Here is a 9777-nt window from a genome sequence, read left to right on the forward strand (position 1 = left end):
GGAGGAGCCAAGGTGAGGGGGGTAAATGGTTCATGTTTTAAATGAGGAATCTCACAGGTCCTGGGAGCCTCCCACACATTCATTCATGCAGCCGTCTCCTCTGCTGTGCTGATATGTGGTGGTGTTTGTCCAGCAGTATACAGCTGTGAGTGGAGGGCCCCTTAATGTGTCACATATTAGTGTGGTGGGAAGTTAAATTGTGATGAGTGTAACTTCATTAACCTGTAGAACTACAGAGCAGAGATGTGAGAAGAGGATAAGTAGAGTGATGGTTCTCCTGTATTTAAACAGTAGTCTCTCTCTCTCTCTCTCTCTCTCTCTCTCCCTCTCCCTCTCTCTCTCTCTCTCTCTCTCTCTCTCTCTCTCTCTCTCTCTCTCTCTCTCTCTCTCTCTCTCTCTCTCTGGTTGTCCTTTTCTTGTGGCAGCAGGTCACACATCTTGCTGGATGTCACACTGAGGTATTTCACCCAGTAGATATGGGAATTTTTCAAAAGTTTGTTTTTCACATTCTTTGTGGGTCTGTGTAATCTGAGGGAAATATGTCTCTCTAATATGGTCATACATTTGGCAGAAGGTTAGGGAGTGCAGCTCAGTTTTCACCTCATTTTGTGGGCAGTGAGCACATAGCCTGTCTTCTCTTGAGAGCCATGTCTGCCTACGGCAGCCTTTCTCAATATCAAGTCTATGCTCACTGAGTCTGTACATAATCAAAGCTTTCCTTAAGTTTGGGTCAGTCACAGTGGTCAGGTATTCTGCCTCTGTGTACTCTCTGTTTTAGGGCCAAATAGCATTCTAGTTTGCTCTGTTTTTTTGTAAATTTTTTCCAATGTGTCAAGTAATTATCTTTTTGTTTTCTCATGATTTGGTTGGGTCTAATTGTGTTGCTGCCCTGGGGCTCTGTGGGGTGTGTTTGTGTTTGTGAACAGAGCCCCAGGACCAGCTTGCTTAGGGGACTCTTCTCCAGGTTCATCTCTCTGTAAGTGATGGCTTTGTTGTGGAAGGTTTGGGAATCGCTTCATTTTAGGTGGTTGTAGAATTTAACGGCTCTTTTCTGGATTTTGGTAATTAGCGGGTATCGGCCTAATTCTGCTCTGCAGGCATTATTTGGTGTTTTATGTTGTACACGGAGGATATTTTTGCAGAATTCTGCATGCAGAGTCTCAATTTGGTGTTTGTCCCATTTTGTGAAGTCTTGGTAGGTGAGCGGACCCCAGACCTCACAACCATAAAGGGCATTGGGTTATACAAATATTTTTAGCCAGATCCTAATTGGTATGTCAAATTTTATGTTCCTTTTAATGGCTTAGAAGGCCCTTCTCGCCTTGTCTCTCAGATCGTTCACAGCTTTGTGGAAGTTACCTGTGGCGCTGATGTTTAGGCCGAGGTATGTATAGTTTTTTTGTGTTCTCTTGGGCAATGGTGTCTAGATGGAATTTGTATTTGTGGTCCTGGCGACTGGACCTGTTTTGGAGCACCATTATTTTGGTCTTACTGAGATTTACTGTCAGGGCCCAGGTCTGTCAGGACCCAGGTCTGTCAGGGCCCAGGTCTGGCAGAATCTGTGCAGAAGATCTAGGTGCTGCTGTAGGCCCTCCTTGGTTGGTGACAGAAGCACCAGATCATCAGCAATCAGACATTTGACTTCGGATTCTAGTAGGTTGAGGTATATGTGTTTTTTGCCAACTACACACTTGTTGTTTGTGTACATGGATTTTATAAAGTTGTATGTTTTTCAACCAACTCCACTTTCCATCAGTTTGTATAGCAGACCCTCATGCCAAATTCAGTTTGTATAGCAGAACCTCATGCCAAATTCAGTTTGTATAACAAACCCTCATGCCAAATTCAGTTTGTATAACAGACCCTCATGCCAAATTCAGTTTGTATAGCAGACCCTCATGCCAAATTCAGTTTGTATAGCAGACCCTCATGCCAAATTCAGTTTGTATAGCAGACCCTCATGCCAAATTCAGTTTGTAAAGCAGACCCTCATGCCAAAGTCAGTTTGTATAGCAGACCCTCATGCCAAATTCAGTTTGTATAGCAGACCCTCATGCCAAATTCAGTTTGTATAGCAGACCCTCATGTCAAATTCAGTTTGTATAACAGACCCTCATGCCAAATTCAGTTTGTATAGCAGACCCTCATGCCAAATTCAGTTTGTATAGCAGACCCTCATGCCAAATTCAGTTTGTATAGCAGACCCTCATGCCAAATTCAGTTTGTATAGCAGACCCTCATGCCAAATTCAGTTTGTATAGCAGACCCTCATGCCAAATTCAGTTTGTATAGCAGACCCTCATGCCAAATTCAGTTTGTATAGCAGACCCTCATGCCAAATTCAGTTTGTATAGCAGACCCTCATGCCAAATTCAGTTTGTATAGCAGAACCTCATGCCAAATTCAGTTTGTATAGCAGACCCTCATGCCAAATTCAGTTTGTATAGCAGAACCTCATGCCAAATTCAGTTTGTATAGCAGACCCTCATGCCAAATTCAGTTTGTATAGCAGACCCTCATGCCAAATTCAGTTTGTATAGCAGACCCTCATGCCAAATTCAGTTTGTAAAGCAGACCCTCATGCCAAAGTCAGTTTGTATAGCAGACCCTCATGCCAAATTCAGTTTGTATAGCAGAACCTCATGCCAAATTCAGTTTGTATAGCAGACCCTCATGTCAAATTCAGTTTGTATAGCAGAACCTCATGCCAAATTCAGTTTGTATAGCAGACCCTCATGTCAAATTCAGTTTGTATAGCAGACCCTCATGCCAAATTCAGTTTGTATAGCAGACCCTCATGCCAAATTCAGTTTGTATAGCAGAACCTCATGCCAAATTCAGTTTGTATAGCAGACCCTCATGCCAAATTCAGTTTGTATAGCAGAACCTCATGCCAAATTCAGTTTGTATAGCAGACCCTCATGCCAAATTCAGTTTGTATAGCAGACCCTCATGCCAAATTCAGTTTGTATAGCAGACCCTCATGTCAAATTCAGTTTGTATAGCAGAACCTCATGTCAAATTCAGTTTGTATAGCAGAACCTCATGTCAAATTCAGTTTGTATAGCAGACCCTCATGCCAAATTCAGTTTGTATAGCAGACCCTCATGCCAAATTCAGTTTGTATAGCAGACCCTCATGCCAAATTCAGTTTGTATAGCAGACCCTCATGCCAAATTCAGTTTTGTATAGCAGACCCTCATGTCAAATTCAGTTTGTATAGCAGACCCTCATGCCAAATTCAGTTTGTATAGCAGACCCTCATGCCAAATTCAGTTTTGTATAGCAGACCCTCATGTCAAATTCAGTTTGTATAGCAGACCCTCATGCCAAATTCAGTTTGTAAAGCAGACCCTCATGACAAATTGTGTCAAACGCTTTTTTGAAATCAACAAAGCATGACTTTGCCTTTGTTTTGGTTTGTTTGTTCAAACCAGGGGGAATATGTGGCCTGTCGTACTGTAATTTGGTAAAAATTCAATTTGACATTTTCTCAGTACGTTGTTTTCATTGAGGAAATGTACGAGTCTGCTGTTAATGATAATGCAGAGGATTTTCCCAAGGTTGCTGTTGGGGTCAAATTTGTCTCCATTTTTGTCTTTCTTTCTCAGGGGTCTAATGTGTATGAGGTCATCACCCCACCACCTTCAGGGACCATGCCCTGTCTCCATAGCAACTTCTGGCCCCAGGTTGGCCCAGAGTGAGTGTGGGTCAAACCAGGCCTGAGCAGGCCTGACGTGGACCAGACCAGGCTGAGGTGGGCCCGAAGTAGGCCAGAGTGAGTGTGGGTCAAACCAGGCCTGAGCAGGCCTGACGTGGACCAGACCAGGCTGAGGTGGGCCCCGAAGCAGGCCAGAGTGAAGCAGAGACATCATGCACCAGCTGTTTGGCCTGGTTCTCGGCCAGAGGGACCTGTCGCGGGCCGGAGACCTCTTCTCCCTGGAAGACTCTGAGATAGAGGACTGTCTCTCACAGGCCCTGGAGGAAATCAAGGCTATCTCCTGCTCTCCTGTGAGTAACCCTTACCTACCCATCCATTCACACACAAATACATGACAGTGTCTTTGATGTACTAGAGGAGGTCAAAGGTATCTATTGCTCTCTTGTAAGTTGCCTATGCATGCATGCACACAAACATGTCCAGCCATGCATAGGCAAACACACACACACACTGCTTATGGCAGGTGTGTCTCTTGGGACTGTTCACCGAAAACAGATCTGATATGATGCCTATCCCTCCAGATGTCCTCATTTCCCATCCAACACAGTCAGTCTCTCAGTCATCATTTAACTAAAGAATGAACGAGTCTGCAGCTGAATGTAACCAGCTCACGGTCTAGATGGGGTCTAGATGGGGTCTAGATGGGGTCTAGATGGGGTCTAGATGGGGTCTAGATGGGGCCAGCTTATTCAGACACGGTCTAGATGGGGTCTAGATGGGGTCTAGATGGGGTCTAGATGGGGTCTAGATGGGGTCTAGATGGGGCCAGCTTATTCAGACACGGTCTAGATGGGGTCTAGATGGGGTCTAGATGGGGTCTAGATGGGGTCTAGATGGGGCCAGCTTATTCAGACACGGTCTAGATGGGGTCTAGATAGGGTCTAGATGGGGTCTAGATGGGGCCAGCTTATTCAGACACGGTCTAGATGGGGTCTAGATGGGGTCTAGATGGGGTCTAGATGGGGTCTAGATGGGGCCAGCTTATTCAGACACGGTCTAGATGGGGTCTAGATGGGGTCTAGATGGGGTCTAGATGGGGTCTAGATGGGGTCTAGATGGGGTCTAGATGGGGCCAGCTTATTCAGACACGGTCTAGATGGGGTCTAGATGGGGTATAGATGGGGTCTAGATGGGGTCTAGATGGGGTCTAGATGGGGCCAGCTTATTCAGACACGGTCTAGATGGGGTCTAGATGGGGTCTAGATGGGGTCTAGATGGGGTCTAGATGGGGCCAGCTTATTCAGACACGGTCTAGATGGGGTCTAGATGGGGTCTAGATGGGGTCTAGATGGGGCCAGCTTATTCAGACACGGTCTAGATGGCGTCTAGATGGGGTCTAGATGGGGCCAGCTTATTCAGACACAGTCTAGATGGCGTCTAGATGGGGTCTAGATGGGGTCTAGATGGGGCCAGCTTATTCAGACACGGTCTAGATGGGGTCTAGATGGGGTCTAGATGGGGTCTAGATGGGGCCAGCTTATTCAGACACGGTCTAGATGGGGTCTAGATGGGGTCTAGATGGGGTCTAGATGGGGCCAGCTTATTCAGACACGGTCTAGATGGGGTCTAGATGGGGCCAGCTTATTCAGACACGGTCTAGATGGGGTCTAGATGGGGTCTAGATGGGGTCTAGATGGGGTCTAGATGGGGTCTAGATGGGGTCTAGATGGGGTCTAGATGGGGCCAGCTTATTCAGACACGGTCTAGATGGGGTCTAGATGGGGTCTAGATGGGGTCTAGATGGGGTCTAGATGGGGTCTAGATGGGGCCAGCTTATTCAGACACGGTCTAGATGGGGTCTAGATGGGGTCTAGATGGGGTCTAGATGGGGTCTAGATGGGGTCTAGATGGGGTCTAGATGGGGCCAGCTTATTCAGACACGGTCTAGATGGGGTCTAGATGGGGTCTAGATGGGGTCTAGATGGGGTCTAGATGGGGTCTAGATGGGGCCAGCTTATTCAGACACGGTCTAGATGGGGTCTAGATGGGGTCTAGATGGGGTCTAGATGGGGTCTAGATGGGGTCTAGATGGGGTCTAGATGGGGTCATAGTTTGAATGTCTGAACATTTCCCCCTCAACATGGAAAACGTTAAGAGTAGTTTTCCTTTGAGTGTCAAGGGAAAACTAAGAGCAAAAGCTCTTGCAGCCCTGAGACTTGGATCTGTGTTAAACAGACTGCAGCAGAAACTATATTAAAAACAAACATGCTCTTTTCTCATTGTTTCTTGATCCTGATTGGCCCCTTCTGGACTCATTTCCCCTCTGATTGGCTGGCTGCAGGACTACCTGACCAATGACAATGACCAGGCGGTGGTGGAGATCTGCATCACGCGCATCACCACGGCGATCAGGAGACGAGGTCCATCGAGCGCCATGGGGGGGCGTTAGTGAGTCTGTGGGAGTCCTGTCTGGAACACAACCTCACCCCCCAGGGCAAAGACGAAGACACACCCCATGCCAAGATAGCCTCCGACATCACCAGCTGTATACTGCAGGTACACTACACTCCACTTTGTTTCAGACCCAATGAATCCATTCAGACACATCTGGGATATATGCTGTGTTCAAACGCTCCCACCCAACTTGATACAGCGCGTCACTCGCCGTTTCATATTGGTTATTGTTGACATCCTAACATCTCAAAGTAAGCCTTTGATCCCGTATTGAATCAGTGTCTTATACACTATAATTTATTTTTTAAATGAAGGGTGCTCATCGCCGTCACCACGAAAACAGTTTTTGTTCCACACTCTATTACCAAATGTAACAGTAGGCTACAGTAGAACCTTCTGTTTGATGAATTCAACTTTTAAAAAACAGAACGGTCCTGTGTAGCTCAGTTGGTAGAGCATGGCGCTTGTAACGCCAGGGTAGTGGGTTCGATCCCCGGGACCACCCATACGTAGAATGTATGCACACATGACTGTAAGTCGCTTTGGATAAAAGCGTCTGCTAAATGGCATATATATATATAAAAAAAGAGCATCAACTGCATGTTGAGCAGCATCATATACTGTCAGAACTTGTGGATTCACAATGTGCTCAGTTTACACTACAAATATACATTTAAGTCATAGGTCTACTGTACGTGATGCAGTTGACACTACAAATATACATTTAAGTCATAGGTCTACTGTACGTGATGCGGTTGACACTACAAATATACATTTAAGTCATAGGTCTACTGTACGTGATGCGGTTGACACTACAAATATACATTTAAGTCATAGGTCTACTGTACGTGATGCAGTTTACACTACAAATATACATTTAAGTCATAGGTCTACTGTACGTGATGCAGTTGACACTACAAATATACATTTAAGTCATAGGTCTACTGTACGTGATGCGGTTGACACTACAAATATACATTTAAGTCATAGGTCTACTGTACGTGATGCAGTTTACACTACAAATATACATTTAAGTCATAGGTCTACTGTACGTGATGCGGTTGACACTACAAATATACATTTAAGTCATAGGTCTACTGTACGTGATGCAGTTTACACTACAAATATACATTTAAGTCATAGGTCTACTGTACGTGATGCAGTTTACACTACAAATATACATTTAAGTCATAGGTCTACTGTACGTGATGCAGTTGACACTACAAATATACATTTAAGTCATAGGTCTACTGTACGTGATGCAGTTTACACTACAAATATACATTTAAGTCATAGGTCTACTGTACGTGATGCAGCTGACACTACAAATATACATTTAAGTCATAGGTCTACTGTACGTGATGCAGTTTACACTACAAATATACATTTAAGTCATAGGTCTACTGTACGTGATGCAGTTGACACTACAAATATACATTTAAGTCATAGGTCTACTGTACGTGATGCAGTTGACACTACAAATATACATTTAAGTCATAGGTCTACTGTACGTGATGCAGTTGACACTACAAATATACATTTAAGTCATAGGTCTACTGTACGTGATGCAGTTGACACTACAAATATACATTTAAGTCATAGGTCTACTGTACGTGATGCAGTTGACACTACAAATATACATTTAAGTCATAGGTCTACTGTACGTGATGCAGTTGACACTACAAATATACATTTAAGTCATAGGTCTACTGTACGTGATGCAGTTGACACTACAAATATACATTTAAGTCATAGGTCTACTGTACGTGATGCAGTTGACACTACAAATATACATTTAAGTCATAGGTCTGCTGTACGTGATGCAGTTGACACTACAAATATACATTTAAGTCATAGGTCTACTGTACGTGATGCAGTTGACACTACAAATATACATTTAAGTCATAGGTCTACTGTACGTGATGCAGTTGACACTACAAATATACATTTAAGTCATAGGTCTACTGTACGTGATGCGGTTGACACTACAAATATACATTTAAGTCATAGGTCTACTGTGCATGATGCAGTTGACACTACAAATATACATTTAAGTCATAGGTCTCACTGTACGTGATGCAGTTGACACTACAAATATACATTTAAGTCATAGGTCTACTGTACGTGATGCAGTTGACACTACAAATATACATTTAAGTCATAGGTCTACTGTACGTGATGCAGTTTACACTACAAATATACATTTAAGTCATAGGTCTACTGTACGTGATGCAGTTTACACTACAAATATACATTTAAGTCATAGGTCTACTGTACGTGATGCAGTTGACACTACAAATATACATTTAAGTCATAGGTCTACTGTATGTGATGCAGTTTACACTACAAATATACATTTAAGTCATAGGTCTACTGTACGTGATGCAGTTGACACTACAAATATACATTTAAGTCATAGGTCTACTGTACGTGATGCAGTTTACACTACAAATATACATTTAAGTCATAGGTCTACTGTACGTGATGCGGTTGACACTACAAATATACATTTAAGTCATAGGTCTACTGTACGTGATGCGGTTGACACTACAAATATACATTTAAGTCATAGGTCTACTGTACGTGATGCAGTTGACACTACAAATATACATTTAAGTCATAGGTCTACTGTACGTGATGCAGTTGACACTACAAATATACATTTAAGTCATAGGTCTACTGTACGTGATGCAGTTGACACTACAAATATACATTTAAAGCCAACAATTGTATTATGTTGACTAATATTGCCTTTATTTACAATAGCAAAAACTACACAAACCTATTTCACAAAACACAGTCTATAACCTCCAACGTCCCAAATAAAGAAGGAAAAAAGTTACACCATGGGACCACGCAGCCGTCATACCGCTCAGGAAGGAGACGCGTTGTGTCTACTGGAGATGAGCACGTACTTTGGTGCGAAAAAAGTGCAAATCAATCCCAGAACAACAGCAAAGGACCTTGTGAATATGCTGGAGGAAACAGGTACAAAAGTATTTATATCCACAGTAAAACGAGTCCTGTATCGACATAACCTGAAAGGCCGCTTCGCGAGGAAGAAGCCACTGCTCCAAAACTGCCATAAAAAAGCCAGACTACGGTTTGCAACTGCACATGGGGACAAAGATCATACTTTTGGAGAAATGTCCTCTGGTCTAATAGCAAAATAGAACTGTTTGGCCATAATGACCATCGTTATGTTTGGAGGATAAAGGGGAGGCTTGCAAGCCTAAGAACACCATCCCAACCGTGAAGCACTCGGCTGGCAGCATCATGTTGTGGGGTGCTTTGCTGCAGGAGGGACTGGTGCACTTCACAAATTAGATGACATCACGAGTGAAAATGATGTGGATATATTGAAGCAACAACCCAAGATATCAGTCAGGAAGTTAAATCTTACTCGCAAATGGGTCTTCCAAATGGACAATGACCCCTATTATTCTGACATTTCACATTCTTAAATAAAGGGATGATTCTAACTGATCTAAGACTGGGAATTTTTACTAGGATTTAATGTCAGGAATTGTGAAAAACTGAGTTTAAAATGTATTTGGCTCAGGTGTATGTAAACTTCCGACTTCAACTGTATACTGTACATGCATTAGAAGATGCAGATCCATATCGTATACAATCTACAATCATGCTACATATAGTACAAC

General features: G+C 43.4%; 1 protein-coding gene and 1 pseudogene across 10 annotated transcripts in view; one reads left to right on the forward strand and one right to left on the reverse strand.

Annotated features, from left to right (window-relative positions):
- aplp2 (amyloid beta (A4) precursor-like protein 2) overlaps positions 1-9777 on the reverse strand; it is a 571607-nt gene that overhangs the window by 348036 nt on the left and 213794 nt on the right. The gene's annotated exons all lie outside the window — the stretch shown is intronic.
- Positions 3618-9777, forward strand: part of LOC124005900 — an 11836-nt pseudogene continuing 5676 nt past the window's right edge.

Source organism: Oncorhynchus gorbuscha, linkage group LG19 (genome assembly GCF_021184085.1).
Source record: "Oncorhynchus gorbuscha isolate QuinsamMale2020 ecotype Even-year linkage group LG19, OgorEven_v1.0, whole genome shotgun sequence".
NCBI lineage: Eukaryota > Metazoa > Chordata > Actinopteri > Salmoniformes > Salmonidae > Oncorhynchus > Oncorhynchus gorbuscha.